This window comes from Gadus chalcogrammus, chromosome 8 (assembly GCF_026213295.1).
Source record: "Gadus chalcogrammus isolate NIFS_2021 chromosome 8, NIFS_Gcha_1.0, whole genome shotgun sequence".
In the NCBI taxonomy this organism is placed as follows: domain Eukaryota; kingdom Metazoa; phylum Chordata; class Actinopteri; order Gadiformes; family Gadidae; genus Gadus; species Gadus chalcogrammus.
The window spans coordinates 11,594,601-11,612,285 of NC_079419.1; the positions used below are offsets into that span (position 1 = coordinate 11,594,601).

The window sequence follows — 17,685 nt, forward strand, 5'->3', positions numbered from 1 at the left end:
CTCCCCTCCCTTCTCCGCTTCGCTTGTCCCACCAATAAGGGTAAGGAAGGCGTGTCTTAACGCGTTGAACGAGCAGAGAAGCAGAGAGAAAGGGAAGGCAGGAGAGGGGAGAGAGGTTCTGCAGAGATCTCATCTGTGCTCCTAGGATGACAGAGGGTTGAGGAGGTGGATGGATGTGGGCTGATCTGGGGGGACGGGGCTGATATACGAGGAGATGTTCTATATTTGACACCCAGCGGATGAAAAACAATCCTCCGCTTTCCCTTAAAGGTGAAGCGGTTTTAATTCGGGAGCCTTTGACCGAGAGACCTTAGAGCTAAGCATCCACCGGTCAGGACGTGGCGCTCAGAGAGAATCACACAGGGATGGATTCTAAAGTTGAACTTTTCCAGTGAATCGACGCAGACGCCATCGTGGTTCAGAAGAGGATGTGTGGATTATTGAAGAAGGAGTCGGAGAGTGAGGAGACCAGAGGATCGTCCTGATCCCAGGACGCTCTGAGGCGCAAAGCGGGCGGTCCTCACCCCAGGTGAGCTGCGTGTGTGTGTGTGTGTGTGTGTGTGTGTGTGTGTGTGTGTGTGTGTGTGTGTGTGTGTGTGTGTGTGTGTGTGTGTGTGCGTGCGTGTGTGTGTGCCTGTGTGTGTGCGTGTGTGTGTTGATGGGGCTGGTGGATGTGCTCTCTGTATGCAATGTAGTCTACACATCAACACATCAGTTCCTGTCGGATGAATAGCTCAATATAGAAAGAGATATTACAAACAAAGAATAGTCCCGCAATCTGAATCCAAATTCTTTAAAGTACTACATCTATATCAGCTATCTACTAGTGTATCCTAAAAGTACTATATCTAATATATAGGAGTGCAGAGTTATACTATATCTAATATCTATAGTATATCCTAATAGTACGATATCTTATATCTCGGAGTATCCTCATATATTAGTGCTATATCTAATAATTAGGAGTGTATCCTAATATAATATTACAAAATCGAATATCTAGGAGTATATCCTAATAGTACTATATCTAATATCTCAGAGTTTATCCAATTATAATAATACTAGATCTAATATCTAGGAGTATATCATAAGAGTACTATATCTTATATCTAGGAGTGAATTCTATTCTATATTTAGTACTATCTAGTGTATCCTAATATAATAGTAGGCTACTATATCTAATATCTAGGAGTGTAATCCCAATATAATAGTACTATATCTAATATCTAGGAATGTATCCTAATAGTACTATATAACATCTAGGAGTGGAGGGTTAGTACTATAGCTACTAACTAGGAGGGGACGGTTAGTATGTCTTAAGGCCGATCCTGTTTGTGAATAAAGGTCTGAAGGCTGACCACTCCTCCTCATCTCAGATGTATGGATCGTTGTGTATCATTGTGTATCATTATGTATCATTGTATCATTGTATCATTGTGTATCATTGTATCATTGTGTATCATTGTGTATCATTGTACCATTGTATTTGACGACATTTTGGTGTTAACATAACGCTGTTCAAATCCAAAAAGAAGTCAAAATAGATCCACTCGATTTACGCAGCGAGTAATTATGGACCTTCTTCACCAAATCATGGATCCAAGGTAGACTATAGTGGGAGTTGATCCAAGGTAGACTATAGTGGGAGTTGATCCAAGGTAGACTATAGTGGGAGTTGATCCAAGGTAGACTATAGTGGGAGTTGATATAATTTAGACTATAGTGGGAGTTGATCCAATGTAGACTAGAGTTCATCCATAGTGTGTGTTGATCCAGGTTCAGGTCATTTACAAACTAAACCTTCAGACCTGAGGAACCCTGGGGGGTCTAGACCTGACGTATCGGGGCTCAGGGTGTAGACCTGAGGTATCGGGGGTCAGGGTCTAGACCTGAGGTATCGGGGCTCAGGGTCTAGACCTGAGGTATCGGGGCTCAGGATCTAGACCTGAGGTATTGGGGGTCAGGGTCTTGGTCAGGGTCAGTGGTAGGTTTAGGTTTAGGGTCAGGGTTAGGTTTAGGTTTAGGTTTAGGTTTAGGTTTAGGTTTAGGTTCAGGGTCTGGGTTAGGTTTATGGTTAGGGTCTGGGTTAGGTTTATGGTTAGGGTGAGGTTTAGGTTTAGGGTTAGGGTTAGGGTCTGGGTCAGGGTTAGGGTTAGATTTAGGCTTAAACCGTGCCTAAACATTAATATTCTAGCATTTCAGAATAACAGTTATAATTTCTGGTGCCATCAGGCATGATATGGGTTTTAGTAGAAGTCATATTCTAAAACATAGTCACAATAATATTACCATTCTAAAAAATAACATCAATATCATATAATTAGTCATTCTAAGGCATTATGAATCATGTCTGCACATTAAGACGTTTTGTTTATTTAAGCAATACCAATTATATATATAAAGTATGTGTTTAGAATAAGAAGTTTATGTCATATAGTATAAAGTATATGTTTATAATATAACGTATAGTATAAAATATATGCATATAGTATTTGTAAATAATATAAAATATATATATTTTTTATTAATATATATATGAGGAGTTAAGAAGGAGGAGGAGGAGTAGGAGGTAAGAGGAGAGGAGAGGGTGAGGAGAGGGTGAGGAAGTGAGGAGAGGGTGAGGAGAGGGTGAGGAGAGGGTGAGGAGAGGGTGAGGAGAGGGTGAGGAAGTGAGGAGAGGGTGAGGAAGTGGGGAGAGGGTGAGGAAGTGAGGAGAGGGTGAGGAGAGGGTGAGGAAGTGAGGAGAGGGTGAGGAAGTGAGGAGAGGGTGAGGAAGTGGGGAGAAGGTCCATTGTTTCAACTGAACATTAATCTATCGCCCTGCTGACACTTAAAACGGTCTGTCTGTGTGTGTGTGTGTGTGTGTGTGTGTGTGTGTGTGTGTGTGTATGTGTGTGTGTGTGTGTGTGTGTGTGTTTGTATGTGTGTGTGTGTGTGTGTGCGTGTGTGGGTTTGTGTGTTTGTGTTTCTTTGTGTGTATTCTTTAATACCCACCATCTTTAACATGGACTCAGATCGTGGATTAGAATTGATATCATGCTATTTAGAATGATAGAGTGGGTGAATGCTGCGCCATACAACCTGTCTTAACCCACTCTAAAACACTTGGTAATTGTTTCAGCAGCTGTGTTCATTTAGAATGCATTTTAACGTTCATAACATATATATATTCACATCTGCCTAGTCTCAGCAGGTAACTATATCCTTGATATCGGCCTAGTCTCAGTAGGTAACTATGTCCTTGATATCGGCCTAGTCTCAGCAGGTAACTATGTCCTTGATATCAGCCTAGTCTCAGCAGGTAACTATGTCCTTGATATCGGCCTAGTCTCAGTAGGTAACTATGTCCTTGATATCGGCCTAGTCTCAGTAGGTAACTATATCCTTGATATCGGCCAAGTCTCAGTAGGTAACTATTTCCTTGATATCGGCCTAGTCTCAGTAGGTAACTATGTCCTTGATATCGGCCTAGTCTCAGTAGGTAACTATGTCCTTGATATCGGCCTAGTCTCAGTGGGTAACTATGTCCTTGATATCGGCCTAGTCTCAGTAGGTAACTATGTCCTTGATATCGGCCTAGTCTCAGTAGGTAACTATGCCCTTGATATCTGCCTATGCCATTTTCGTCATTGGTTTGAAAAAGGTTCTAGAAATGTAGTCTGTGTTGTGTTTCTATGGGCTCGTCGTACACGATGGTAGGACGTGTTCTCATCGGTCTTCAGATCGTCGTCTCGCCCTCCATATCAACCACAGCTCTGTGTTGAGTTTTCCTTTTCCTCATATGCTGAAATCCTCTGGGTGTGTGCTTTCATTGTATTCTTTTATTGGATATAGAGTGTATCTCCTTTGTTTCTATTTGATGGAAACATCTGCAGTATTTTGCTGTAACCTGTGATCTCTAATGGACTCTGTTTGCTGAACACTAAACGGCTCCGTGGATTGAAAACAACGTGTTGGCAGCGGCAGCCAGAGTATTTCTCTGTTCTCAGAGCAGATGTCTCTTTACCCCCTTTCTTCTGTCTCTCTCTCTCTCTCTCTCTCTCTCTCTCTCTCTCTCTCTCTCTCTCTCTCTCTCTCTCTCTCTCTCTCTCTCTCTCTCCCTCTCTCTCTCTCCCTCTCTCCCTGGTAATTTGAAGTGTTTTGACTCGTGATTCAACAGTAATATAAATCACATTAGCCCTAATTCAGCCTGATCAGGTGAGAATTCTGATGAGAAGTTATTCCATAGAGTCGGGGAGATTCAACAAGGTTTAATTAATCTTAGGGGATTATACAATCGTGAAAGACCTTACACATAACTCCATCAATCTTACACAACAATCTTGTTCCTGTAATTTGTGGATTGCAATGATTTGCAGCACTCTGGACCTGAAGGCAGAGCACACCCTAACCCTTACCCTCTAACCCTAACCCTTTAATTCACTTCAATTCAATTCTGTTTAATTAAGAAGGGGACAGTGCAAATTAATAAAACATATGATCATACATGGGTAAAAAATGCCAGAATTAGCCAAAAGGTCTACTGGCATCGATGTTAAATGAAAATACAATAATACATGATAAAAAAAAAACTGACTAACTAAGGTAAAACAACAGAACACAAAATATGGGGCTAGGGTTAGCTTTAACCCTAATCCTAGCCCTAACCCTTACCCTATAACTCTAACCCTCTAACCCTACCCCTAAATCTAACCCTCTAACCTTAATCCTAGCACTAACCCTAACCCTCTAACCCCAGCCCTAGCCCTAACCATGGATCAAAACAAACATGGCAGATGACATACAAAGGTTCATCTAACCCTAAACCCTCTAACCCTTACCCTATCATCCATTAGTAAAGTAGATTCATCTATGGCAGTTATTGTTTGATTCTATCTAGAAACCTGCTATGTTATAGTATAGCATATCCTACAGAATCAGAGCTCACGTCTCAGTGCTTAGCTTGGTTACCATAGAGCTAACTCTAACCCATAGTTACCATATAGCTTACCCTAACCTGCTGATGGCCTCAGTGCTTAGCTTGGTTACCATAGAGCAAACCCTAACCCTATCCTGCTAATCTAAACGATAACTCACCAAGATGAGGACGACACCAGGTCCGCTAAGTGCTCTAATCTCCAAACATCAGGGCGGGTTTCACTTACCTTCTCCCGCATCTCTCCCCAGGATCGTTCTCATTGGCTCTTCGTGTTCTCCGGTCACATGACCTCCTACTGCAGGATAGGATCGGTTTGTAGAAGTAAATATACACATGTAAGATATTATCGGTGGTGGTCAGGAAGGGCTGAATGGTTCAGGGATTCTGTAATAACTGTGGACTCATCGTATTAGAGCCTGGCTCAGACCGACTTGACTCAAGAAGCTGAACTCTGATTACTCTGATTATACCAAAGCTACTTCCTGAGCAGCGTGATTGGTACAGTGGATACGACTGATGGCCTCCTCACCGTCTCAAAGAGGGATGATGAACTATTACTGCATTGATTCCACCAGAACACTCCTAGCTTACAAGCCAATGTGAAATTGAAAACAATTATCAGATCCAGTGGGAGTTTTATCTCAGTTTCGCTGGGATACTGATAACCACATTTTATCATTGCCGCAGTATGAATCAAATTTAGTGATATATTTTCATTTGGGTTGATAACAATGGTATATGACCTATACACATATACACATATGTACATTATACATACATATATACATATATACATTACACATATATACATTTATACATATATACATTACATATACAGATATATACATTATTATATATTATACATATATAGATATATATGTGTTGTCGTGTTGTCATGCAGTGAAGACTGCTTCAATACCATCCCAATAGTGCTGGCGCAGAACCTCTCCTAGGTCCTGTAGACCTCAGAACCTCTCCTAGGTCCTGGTCGATGTAGACCTCAGAACCTCTCCTAGGTCCTGTAGACCTCAGAACCTCTCCTAGGTCCTGTAGAGCTCAGAACCTCTCCTAGGTCCTGTTGACCTCAGAACCTCTCCTAGGCCCTGGTCGATGTAGACCTCAGAACCTCTCCTAGGTCCTGTCCATCATGGTCCTCAGCCTATCCCAGAACGTGGACTACCCACCATCCCTGAGTCCAGGAGACCCCTCGCTGCCCAGCGGACTGCGGCCTCTGCACCAGCTCAACGGTTCTCCTCTTCGACCGGACCCCTGAACCTCCCAGAGGACCTCCTCAATAGGACCTCCTCCAGAGGACCTCCTCCATGGGACCTCCTCAATAGGACCTCCTCCAGAGGACCTCCTCCAGAGGACCTCCTCTATAGGACCTCCTCCAGAGGACCGCACTCTGGAGGAGGAGGAGGAGGAGGAGGAGGTGTACCACCTGATCTGGGACTGGAAGGAAGAGGAGGAGGAGGAGGAGGAGGATGAGGAGGTGTACCACATGATCTGGGACTGGAAGGATGAGGAGGAGGAGGAGGAGGAGGAGGAGGAGGAGGAGGAGGAGGAGGAGGAGGAGGAGGAGGAGGAGGTGTACCACCTGATCTGGGACTGGAAGGAAGAGGAGGAGGAGGAGGAGGAGGATGAGGAGGTGTACCACATGATCTGGGACTGGAAGGAGGAGGAGGAGGAGGAGGAGGAGGAGGAGGAGGAGGAGGAGGAGGAGGTGTACCACCTGATCTGGGACTGGAAGGAGGAGGAGGAGGAGGAGGAGGAGGAGGAGGAGGAGGAGGAGGAGGTGTACCACTTGATCTGGGACTGGAAGGAGGAGGAGGAGGAGGAGGAGGAGGAGGAGGAGGAGGAGGAGGAGGAGGAGGAGGAGGAGGAGGACCAACCGGTCTGTGACTGGAGGAGGAGGTGGACAGCCTCAACACTCTCTCTCTCACTTTGAATGCATTTTTCTCCAGCTCTGCTCCTCCATGTTTACCTTCGTCTGGCCTACTTACTTCTTATTTCTGTCTAATCTATTAATAACCCTGGTGTGATTACCAATGATTGCCGGCACGCCTCAACGAGGAGGCGACGACATGCAGAGAAGAAAGTATCAAAGCAGCGAGAGGTTGATGCATTGTACATAAACCTCTTCACACCTCCACCTTCACCTCACCCTACCAGAGAACCTCTTCACTCTTCCACCTTCACCTCACCCTACCAGAGAACCTCTTCACTCTTCCACCTTCACCTCACCCTACCAGAGAACCTCTTTACACCTCCACCTTCACCTCATCCTACCAGAGAACCTCTTCACTCTTCCACCCTCACCCTACCAGAGAACCTCTTTACACCTCCATCTTAACCTCATCCTACCAGAGAACCTCTTCACTCTTCCACCTTCACCTTACCCTACCAGAGAACCTCTTTACACCTCCACCTTCACCTCATCCTACCAGAGAACCTCTTCACTCCTCCATCTTCACCTCAACCTACCAAAGAACCTTCGGACGGTTTTACTTGATCCTCTGGACATTGCGGTCCAGAGACATTAGGAGCGTTTTACAATCTCCATCTAGCTCCAGAATATGTTAACTGAAGACTGGGAGAGGGAGAGGGAGAGAGAGAGAGAGAGAGAGAGAGAGAGAGAGAGAGAGAGAGAGAGAGAGAGAGAGAGAGAGAGAGAGAGAGCGAGAGAGAGAGAGAGAGAGAGAGGTGCTTCCTCTGATCTTATAGTTTCCGATACCCCCGTTCTGGGACTCTCCCCAGACAGACGGCATCCTGGGATTAAACCCTAAATCATCACCAGCCTCCTCGTCTCTCCTCGGACGTCTTTATGGCCTCCCTAGACCGATTCGTTCAGACGGATCCTCCTCATTCTGTCGCTCTCCTCTCTCTCTCTCTCTCTCTCTCTCTCTCTCTCTCTCTCTCTCTCTCTCTCTCTCTCTCTCTCTCTCTCCCTCTTCCTCTCTCTCTCTCTCTGCCTCGCTCTCCTTTTCTCTCAGTCTCTCTGTCTGACTGTATGTCTGTCTGTGTCTCTCCCTCTCTCTCTCTCTCTCTCTCTCTCTCTCTCTCTCTCTCTCTCTCTCTCTCTCTCTCTCTCTCTCTCTCTCTCTCTCTCTCTCTCTCTCTCTCTCTCTCTCTCTCAAGCTTTCTCTCTCTATCGCCCTCTCGCTTTACTAAGTTATATTATATAACCACTGACTCATATACTAAATGAGTCATGTTATATATACAGTAACTCATATTTGACTAACTAAGTTATATTTTATAACAAATAACTTATATTCTACTAACAAAGTCATGGTACCTTAGTTATTTAGTCATATTGTATTCACACTTCATATTTTACTACCAACACATCCCATGAAACTTGTTTTACAGGTTAGAGGCCAAGAGGGGTCAGGGGTCAGGGGTCAGGAGATAGGGTCAGGGGTTAGGGGTTTAGGGTACTGTGTTCAGGGCTGAGGAGTATAGGATTAACACACACACACACACACACACACACACACACACACGCGCACACACACGCGCACACACACACACACACACACACACACACACACACACACACACACACACACACACACACACACACACACACACACACACACACACACACACACACACACACACACACACACACACACACACACACACACACACACACACACACACACACACACACAGATGAACGTTGAAAATACGTTTCAGCCTGGTCTAGAGGAGGTGGTACCTGGTCTAGAGGAGGTGGTACCTGGTCTAGAGGAGGTGGTACCTGGTCTAGAGGAGGTGGTACCTGGTCTAGAGGAGGTGGTATCGTCTTCAAGAGTCAGATGTAGGAGGCATGACTTGTGAGTCAGATGAGGGAGGTATTAAGGTATCAAATAGCTATCTTGGAAGGCAGTACCCTGAAGACCAGAAGCTATTTCTGGCCAAGGCCTAGTCAGCGGATCTGCACTCTGATGACCATGAGATTTTACTGAGGCCGTCCCGACTGGGAAGTAGAAGTAGAATCAATCTGTTAATGAGGCTTAAGGCCCACCACTCAGGACATTAGACATTAGGTTCCCACTTGGAGACAAGAACAAGCTAATAGTACTAGTACTAATAATATAATGACATATATGATAATTTGACGAATATCATATATTATGTATCATTAATAACAACAATAATAATGATAAAGGTTTGTTTCTTAATGTCTTTATATTTCAATATTTCAACGATTCAGAGTGAGCAGCCAGTGACACAATTATTATTTATTATTATTATTATTATTATTATTTAAACATTAAACTTGTTGATCTGAAATGAAATATGTTGATCTCAGCCATCTCGGATCTTCAATAGACTCAGAAGTTAATCTCCTCCCATCTTCAATCGCTATTCATTCTTCTTCCCTTTAATATCACCTTCCAATCTATTCCTCCAAACATCTCTGCCTCTCTCTCTATCCCAGCCTCTCTCTTGCTCGATGTCTCTCTTTCTCTCTTCCTACCTCTATCTCCCATATCTCTGTCTCTCTCCATCTATCACGCATATCACTGTCTCTCTCTTCCTACCTCTATCTCCCATATCTCTGTCTCTCTTCCTACCTCTATCTCCCATAACTCTGTCTTTCTACCTCTATCTTCCATATCTCTGTCTCTCTTTCTACCTCTATCTCCTATATCTCTGTCTCTCTTTCTACCTCTATCTCCTATATCTCTGTCTCTCTTTCTACCTCTATCTTCCATATCTCTGTCTCTCTTTCTACCTCTATCTTCCATATCTCTGTCTCTCTTTCTACCTCTATCTCCTATATCTCTGTCTCTCTTTCTACCTCTATCTTCCATATCTCTGTCTCTCTTTCTACCTCTATCTTCCATATCTCTGTCTCTCTTTCTACCTCTATCTCCTATATCTCTGTCTCTCTTTCTACCTCTATCTCCCATATCACTGTCTCTCTTCCTACCTCTATCTCCCATATCACTGTCTCTCTTCCTACCTCTATCTCCCATATCTCTGTCTCTGAATGTCTCTCTGCCTCACTGTTTCTAGCTGTCTCTCTGCCTCACGGTGTCTGGCTGTCTCTCTGCCTCACGGTGTGTGGCTGTCTCTCTGCCTCACGGTGTGTGGCTGTCTCTCTGCCTCACGGTGTGTGGCTGTCTCTCTGCCTCACGGTGTGTGGCTGTCTCTCTGCCTCACGGTGTGTGGCTGTCTCTCTGCCTCACGGTGTGTGGCTGTCTCTCTGCCTCACAGTGTGTGGCTGTCTCTCTGCCTCACTGTGTGTGGCTGTCTCTCTGCCTCACTGTTTCTAGCTGTCTCTCTGCCTCACTGTTTCTAGCTGTCTCTCTGCCTCACTGTGTCTGGCTGTCTCTCTTCCTCACTGTGTCTGGTCGTCTCTCGCCCCAGAGAGATGACAGACGGTGTTTGTTTTGCTGTCGATGGCTGCCGGTTCTCAGGAGAAGAGGGGAGGGCACATGATTGGAGTTGGCATGGCGACATTGCCAGGGAATCGTTGCCAGGGGCAACCCTCCGAGAGCATTAGTGCTCCATTCCGGCACTGAACCCTAACCCTTACCAATGAACTATTCCAACCCATCAACTCACCCTAACCCATCAACTAACCCTAACCATAACCCTGACCCTATCCATGAACTAACCCTAACCCATGATATAGTCCATACCCTAAACCATGACATAGCCCTAACCCTAGACCATGATATAGCCCTTGACCTTGATATAGCCCTAACCCTAGACCATGATAAAGCCCTAACCCTAGTCCATGATATAGCCCTAACCCTAGACCATGACATAACCATAACCCTAGACCATGATACAGCCCTAGACCATGATATAGCCCTAGACCATGATATAGCCCTAACCCTAGACAATTATATAGCCCTAACCCTAGACCATGACATAGCCCTATCCCCCTAGGTCCCCCTCAGCCGTCACACCAGGCTGAACTCGGGTCGCTAATTCGTGGCTGAGTCTTGTTGGCTTTATGTTCTGCGTGGGTTGCTGGTTCGGGGCGGAGACCTTTTGGCTTTATGTCCTGTGTGGGTCACTGGTTCAGGGAGGAGTCTTGTTGGCTTTATGTCCTTTGTGGGTCACTGGTTCAGGGAGGAGACTTGTTTGCTTTATGTCCTGTGTGGGTCACTGGTTCAGGGAGACTTGTTTGCTTTATGTCCTGTGTGGGTCGCTGGTTCGCGGCTTAGACTTGTTGGCTTCATGTCCTGTGTGGGTCGCTGGTTCGGGGAGGAGACTTGTTTGCTTTATGTCCTGTGTCTCAGCCTCAACTGGGTTCAGGGGTCAAGCATTCTACCTGTCAGGAATTATTACGGTACGTTCATAACATAGAAATATGACTTCATTTTATCTCCACCAAGCTGGGAACAGCACGTGCCATAACCCCAGCAGCTTATGAAATGTGTTTATAGGAATAGGATTCTAAAGTCAGTTATAAATGTGCCACATTTAATGGCTTGTTTTATTCAAGGCACTCTTTGAAAGCTAAAAAAGTAGGAAGGCAGTTATATGTGGGGCGGATGGAGGTGTGGAGGGTGAGGTGCGTGAATGGATGATGGATTGAGGGATGAATACGAAACCGACCCTTGATGCCGCTGACATCGAGAACTATCTGTCTCTTCCTTCATTCCTTTCTAAAACACTGGAGCGTGCCATCTCTTACCAACCGTCCTCCTAACTCTAATAAAACATTGCTGAATCTCCATCACATACCGGGATAAACCCTGGTGTGCTACAGGACAATAAGTGATGCTGCACACAATGCTGCACAGCAGCATCACCGCGGTGGCCCGATCCTGCAGGTTTGCCCTCTCCAACATCTGCAGGATCCGGCCCGTACTCACGAGGGAAGCAGCTCAGCTAAGATAAACTATTGAAATGTCCTTTTATTAAAGAGTTGGATTCAAAATAAAATTGGTTTGGGTCTGCTTTGATTATCTCTGTCCTACCCCAAACCAACACAAATAGTTGACGTGTTTCTGGCTTCACAGCAGTATGAATGGAAATGAAGGATGAATTCCACTGACTGTTCCAACTAACAGTTAGATATGAAACATCTTTGTGTGTTCAACCTTCCCATTCATTCATCAGGTCTAGAAATCGATTTATTTATCCATTCATACATTTTTCTCCATCTCCTTATCTCCCCCTGGTTCTATCAAACAGCAACAATACTGTTAAGAAATCAGTCAACTCAATTATAAGAGGAGAGATATTGAGATGCGTGTAGGGTCAGGGCCAGGGTTAGGGACGGAACTACTGCTGGAGATCCAGTAGTAATGTTCCGCACTTAGTCCAGGCTAGGTCAGGGTAAGGGTCGGGGTCAGGGTCAGGGTCAGGGTCAGGGTCAGGGTCAGGGTCAGGGTCAGGGTCAGGGTCAGGGTCAGGGTCAGGGTCAGGGTCAGGGTCAGGGTCAGGGTCAGGGTCAGGGTCAGGGGTATGGACAGAACTACTGCTGGAGATCCAGTACTTGCCATCTTCTCCTGCTATATTGTCAGGGGAGTTAGGAGTTCACAACAAGAACTAAACCCTTTGTCTCTTCCTTAAGTAAAGATCTGTAGCCTTCTGCCCATCAGCCAACCCCTCTCTATACCATGTCACTTCGCTATAGTATAATCTACTATACTGTACACTTAACATCATGGGAGGTTTTCCATTTTTTAATGAATACTGTTAATGTTAGGTATAACAAGATAAGTGTGATAAAGAGCTCTTTGTTTGGTGAAGGAGGAAAAGGAACCTTCTCTTATAACCCAAACTCCAAGAGGGAAGAAGGCTCCATTCTTCCTTTCTTCTGCTAAATGAGCACAATAAGCACCTAATGAATGACATTAAAGAAAATCCTGATGCAATACAACAAGCTACTCCTCCCTCAATAATAGACTACCCAGTTTATACCAGCGTTGTGTATGATGTACTTGGGGCTAACGTTAGGTGATTCGGTTAGTGTTCGATTTCTTTCTTTTAGGATTTCTGCATTTACTGTTAAGTGATTCATAATGCTTGTTCTGGTGAAAGCAATCCATTCAAGCCAAGCCTTTTGGCCTTGGCTTGAATGTGGAGTAGATGTTTCTTAGAGATTCTGAACAAAAAGAAAGAGAGAAAAATAGAAAATGACTTGAGTAGGCGTTATTTAGAAATGATGAGGTTTCAGACAGACGGTTCCCAGTCAGGGGATCCAAAGAGAAAGAGATAGAGGCTGTGTTCCAATAGGCTGACTTGTTGTCTCATTCCCTGGACCCTATATCGTGACACTACAGAGTACACTAGGGAGTACGTGTGTGGGGAATTCAAGCACTTATTATGCACAGGAAGTTCACGGGCCTGACGTGTACTGTGACATTAACAAGCCAACCCCTGGCACGCTGTGATCTTACAGAGCTAATTGATGAATCCCAAGATCGTGAAAAACGCTTTGCATCATGGGATATAATGCGTAAAAAAGTGTACACTTTGTTTCCTTTGCGTTATGGATATTAAGTAGCGCACAATGTGGGAAAGTGATTTGAACACTCATAAAATAGAGATTCCATTTACCTATTTACATGTCTGTTAATGACAATTTTTGTTGACACTAAACTGCAACATTGGGTACACCTTAACATGACGTGGAAGTAGAAATGAAAATAGATATTAAAAGATCTGCATCATGTATTTTAGAGACGACAGGGATCCTTGCAAACTGTGAATCAATCTTTAGTCGCGGCCTGTATAGGGCGAAAGGCGGACCATTTGAACAGAGACACACTAACCTGGGCCGCCCCCTGTGATGGTGGCGGTTCAACCGTTAGCATGGTTAGCATCATAGCATCGTGTTCAGGCTGTTGGCGTTGGGTTACAGATGTTGGAACAAAGTAATTTGAATCTGCCACTACTGTGTGATGATATATGTCTATGGTATATCTATATTTGCATGATATTAACATGATATTAACATGATATTTCTATATTTACATGATATTTACATGAAATGTCGATTGCAATTCTAGATGTACATGATACCCTTTTTCCCAAAAAGGGTCCTATGCTCCCCACTGTTGCGGGGGAACATAGGACCCTTTTCTGGAAAAGGGTCCTATGTTCCCCGCAATCTATCAATCTTTAGGGTAGACTCTCAGCTTGGCCAGCAGGCCTACCGTCGCATGGCCATGCTTAGCTCAAGCAGCCCAAAACTTAAATTTGCACAGCAGCTACTTTCTGGTTACCTTGCAGTTTTTGCTTTTTAAATCTAGGATTACTCATGTATGTGTATTCCCATCCCTAATCATATTGTCTTGCATCGAGGCTTAGCTTTTCCCTTAATTATCCTACCTGTTCTCCATTGTATTGTGCACCCTTGTCATTATACATTCACCTCTAATAACGTTTCATTTAATTTGTTTAATTAGATCTGTTTCAGATGAGTGCTGTACGAAATGTATAAATATCTGTTTCAGATATAAAGTGCTATACAAATATAAATATATATAATAGGCTAAGGCTAAGGCAGAACAAGAACCCAACTACCTTCATTAGAAAGAAACATAAAGCGACCAACAACCTAATAGGCTAAAGAACGGAAACTATTGAGTCACTGATCTATTGAATAATCACTGGCACACTTTATTTACAAAACATATATTTAATAGTCAGCTTAGTCTTGTATTGGACTTCAGGAGGGGAACACAGGAAAAGGAAATCCTTAGAAATGTGGGAACATAGGGCTTCACAAGTCTCGAACCTGCTGCCCCATCAACTGCACCACACCCATGGCATGGAAGACAAACTCTAAACACTGAGCAAAAAGCCTGGGTTTCCTATTCATCTAAGGTTTCCAACTTGGAGCAGTGGTTAATGTCCTCGACTGACATCCGGGAGACCGGGGTTCAATGCCCCCGCTGCAAGTCAATTTTGCTTTCCCAAAGCGTCTGCTAAATACCAGTCTTTAACCTTTTAACCTTTATTTTTTTAGCGTCGCGACACACCTCAACTATTGCACGTTGAAAGCGAAAGGAACCATGGTGGAGCCTGCTCTCTCTGGGTGAGCTTATAAATTAAATAATGAGTTTGTGATCCAAGTTTTATCATTACTGGTTGAACTAACATTCATTGAAAGGATCCCTTGGTCCAAGATAAAGTGACATAATTAACAGAGCAGCCAAAGAGCCGCATGCAGCTCGAGACCTGCAGGTTTGCCACCCCTGACCTAATCTTTTCTCGTCCAGGCCTATTTGCATATGTGCGTCAAAAAGTCCGTAGGCCTACATAGGCCTATTTGCCATGAAATGTAGCAGTAATGGTGGAAAAAGTAACAGACCGGGGAACATAGGACCCTTTTTTGAAAAAGGGTCATATGTTTCCCTGGTCCTATGATCCCCTCTCAGGGAACAAAGGACCCCTATTTTGAAAAAGGGTCCCTATGTTCCCTGGTCACATACATATCGGGGAACATAGGACCCTTTTTGGGAAAAGCGGGGAACATAGGACCCTTTTTAAAAAAAATTGTCCAATGTTCCCCAGTCTCATACGAAGAGGGGAACATAGGACCCGGGGAACATAGACACGCCCCTAGGTAAGAGCCACCAACCAACAGCTGACAGATGCCAGCTACCAGCTAACAGCCACCAGATACCGGCTAACAGCCATCAGCTACCAGTTTTCAGACACTAGCTGTGTTCGAAATCGTTCCCTATCATGGATGTAGTGCACTAAATAGGGTGCACGCCATTTTTTAGGGTGTTCGAATTCTCAGTGGTCCACTATATAGGGCACTATATAGTGGACTTAAAATAGGGTACATACGATGTTCCCTACATGTTACTCCCGTATACCACAATGCAATGCGGTTGTATTTTTCCAGGGGAGAAGAAGAAGCTGAATAACCGCGAAAACGAATACATTTAATGATGGAGTCTCCAGCTTGTGTTAAGAAATGTCAACAATTTATTTGGGATTTAACATAGAATATTTAACATTCAAAATTAATTTAAAAAAACTTGAACAAGGAAATGTAACATTCAACATCAATACAACCTCCAGCCCGGTTTGTTTGATGATGTCGGCGCATCACGTCACACAAATACCAGGCGCATTTACTGACGCAAATGACGTTTAGAAATGTTCAGCGTAGTGTCCGATTTCTCATTCCCTATTCCCTATATAGTGCACTATATCATGTACACTATATAGGGAATAGGGAACGAGTGTATAGGGAACGATTTCGAACACAGCTACTATCTAACAGCTTACGGCCAGTAGCTACCAGCTACCAGCTCACAGTGACTAGCTACCAACTTACAGCCACTAACTAACTGCTAACAGACACTAGCTTGCAGCTGGGGTCATCCCTATGTTCCCCGGGTCCTATGTTCCCCGTTTTTCACAAAAAGGGTCCTATGTCCCCCCGTGCGCAAAACATACCGGGGAGCATAGGACCCTTTTTCTGAAAAAGGGTCCTTTGCTCCCGACTGTTGTGGGGAACATAGGACCCTTTTCTGGGAAATGGGTCCTATGTTCTCCGCAATCTATCAATCTTTAAAAATATTTAAACTTTGACGCGACATTCGCGTCATGACAGCCAATCAGTGGTCAACAGCGTGGCCACTGAGTGACATGTGTAACGTAACAACCAATCAGCGTTTAACCGGCCAACTCAGTGCAGTGCAGTCCGGGGTGAACTGCAGCATGGAGGAGAAATTGATTGTTGCCGTTTGCGACTCCCGGAGCTCTATATAGTAAATAATATAATGTAATTGTATATATAATATCACAGCCAAAAGCTGTGCGCCTCCGGATGGCCGTAGCGCGGGGAGCTCTATAGGGATTGGGCTTCTCGGGGTTTGTTTACCGGCGTTGCCTCTTCCGTGGTCATTACAATATGAATAGACTGCGTCGGGTTCTCTGACGTCTCTCCGTCTTCCACAAAAGGTAAAGACATGCAATGGTGGTTATCTCGGCCGGAATTTGGCAGTAATGGTGGAAAACGTAACAGACCGGGGAACATAGGACCCTTTTTCAAAAAGGGTCCTATGTTCCCCGGTCACATACATATCGGGGAACATAGGACCCTTTTTTTAAAAAAGGGTCCTATGTTCCCCAGTCTCATACAAAGAGGGGAACTTAGGACCCGGGGAACATAGACACGCTCCCGCTAATAGCTATCAGCTAACAGTCACAAGCTAACAGCTTCCAGCCACTAGCTACCAGCTACCGGCTGAAAGCCAACAGCTGGGGAGGATTCATGTTTCATTATCTCTGACAGCCCGCTGTTCTCTTGGTTATCAGCCAGTGAAGATGTTAACAAAGGTATTGATGGACCCTAATTCACCATATGGCTGTTTGCTCTGCTAGCTGGAAGATGTCCAAAAAACACCAAAGAACATTCTTACACACACACACACACACACACACACACACACACACACACACACACACACACACACACACACACACACACACACACACACACACACACACACACACACACACACACACACACACACACACACACACACACACACACACACACACACACACACACACACACACACACACACACACACACAGGCTCTGGAGGGTACTTACCACCTGCTCATTATAAAACTAACAGCTCTTTAATTTTAGGAGTGTAAGTGTTTCATTATTCGTAGACACATCCTGCCCTCTGAAGAAGTACTTCATCATGTTTTATTTTTACCTTTCAAGGTTTCCTGCCTCAAACTTCTTTACCTCCTTGTTAAAAAGCTTATATCAGACTGCCATAAGGGCTGGGTTCCAATAATTTG

General features: G+C 44.5%; 1 protein-coding gene across 1 annotated transcript in view; it reads left to right on the forward strand.

Moving 5' to 3' along the window:
- Positions 1-266: 266 nt before the first annotated feature.
- Positions 267-17,685, forward strand: part of brinp2 (bone morphogenetic protein/retinoic acid inducible neural-specific 2) — a 38,304-nt gene continuing 20,885 nt past the window's right edge. Inside the window, exon 1 of the mRNA XM_056597525.1 lies at positions 267-529. The gene's annotated coding sequence lies outside the window, so the exon portion shown is untranslated. The remainder of the gene's footprint in view (positions 530-17,685) is intronic.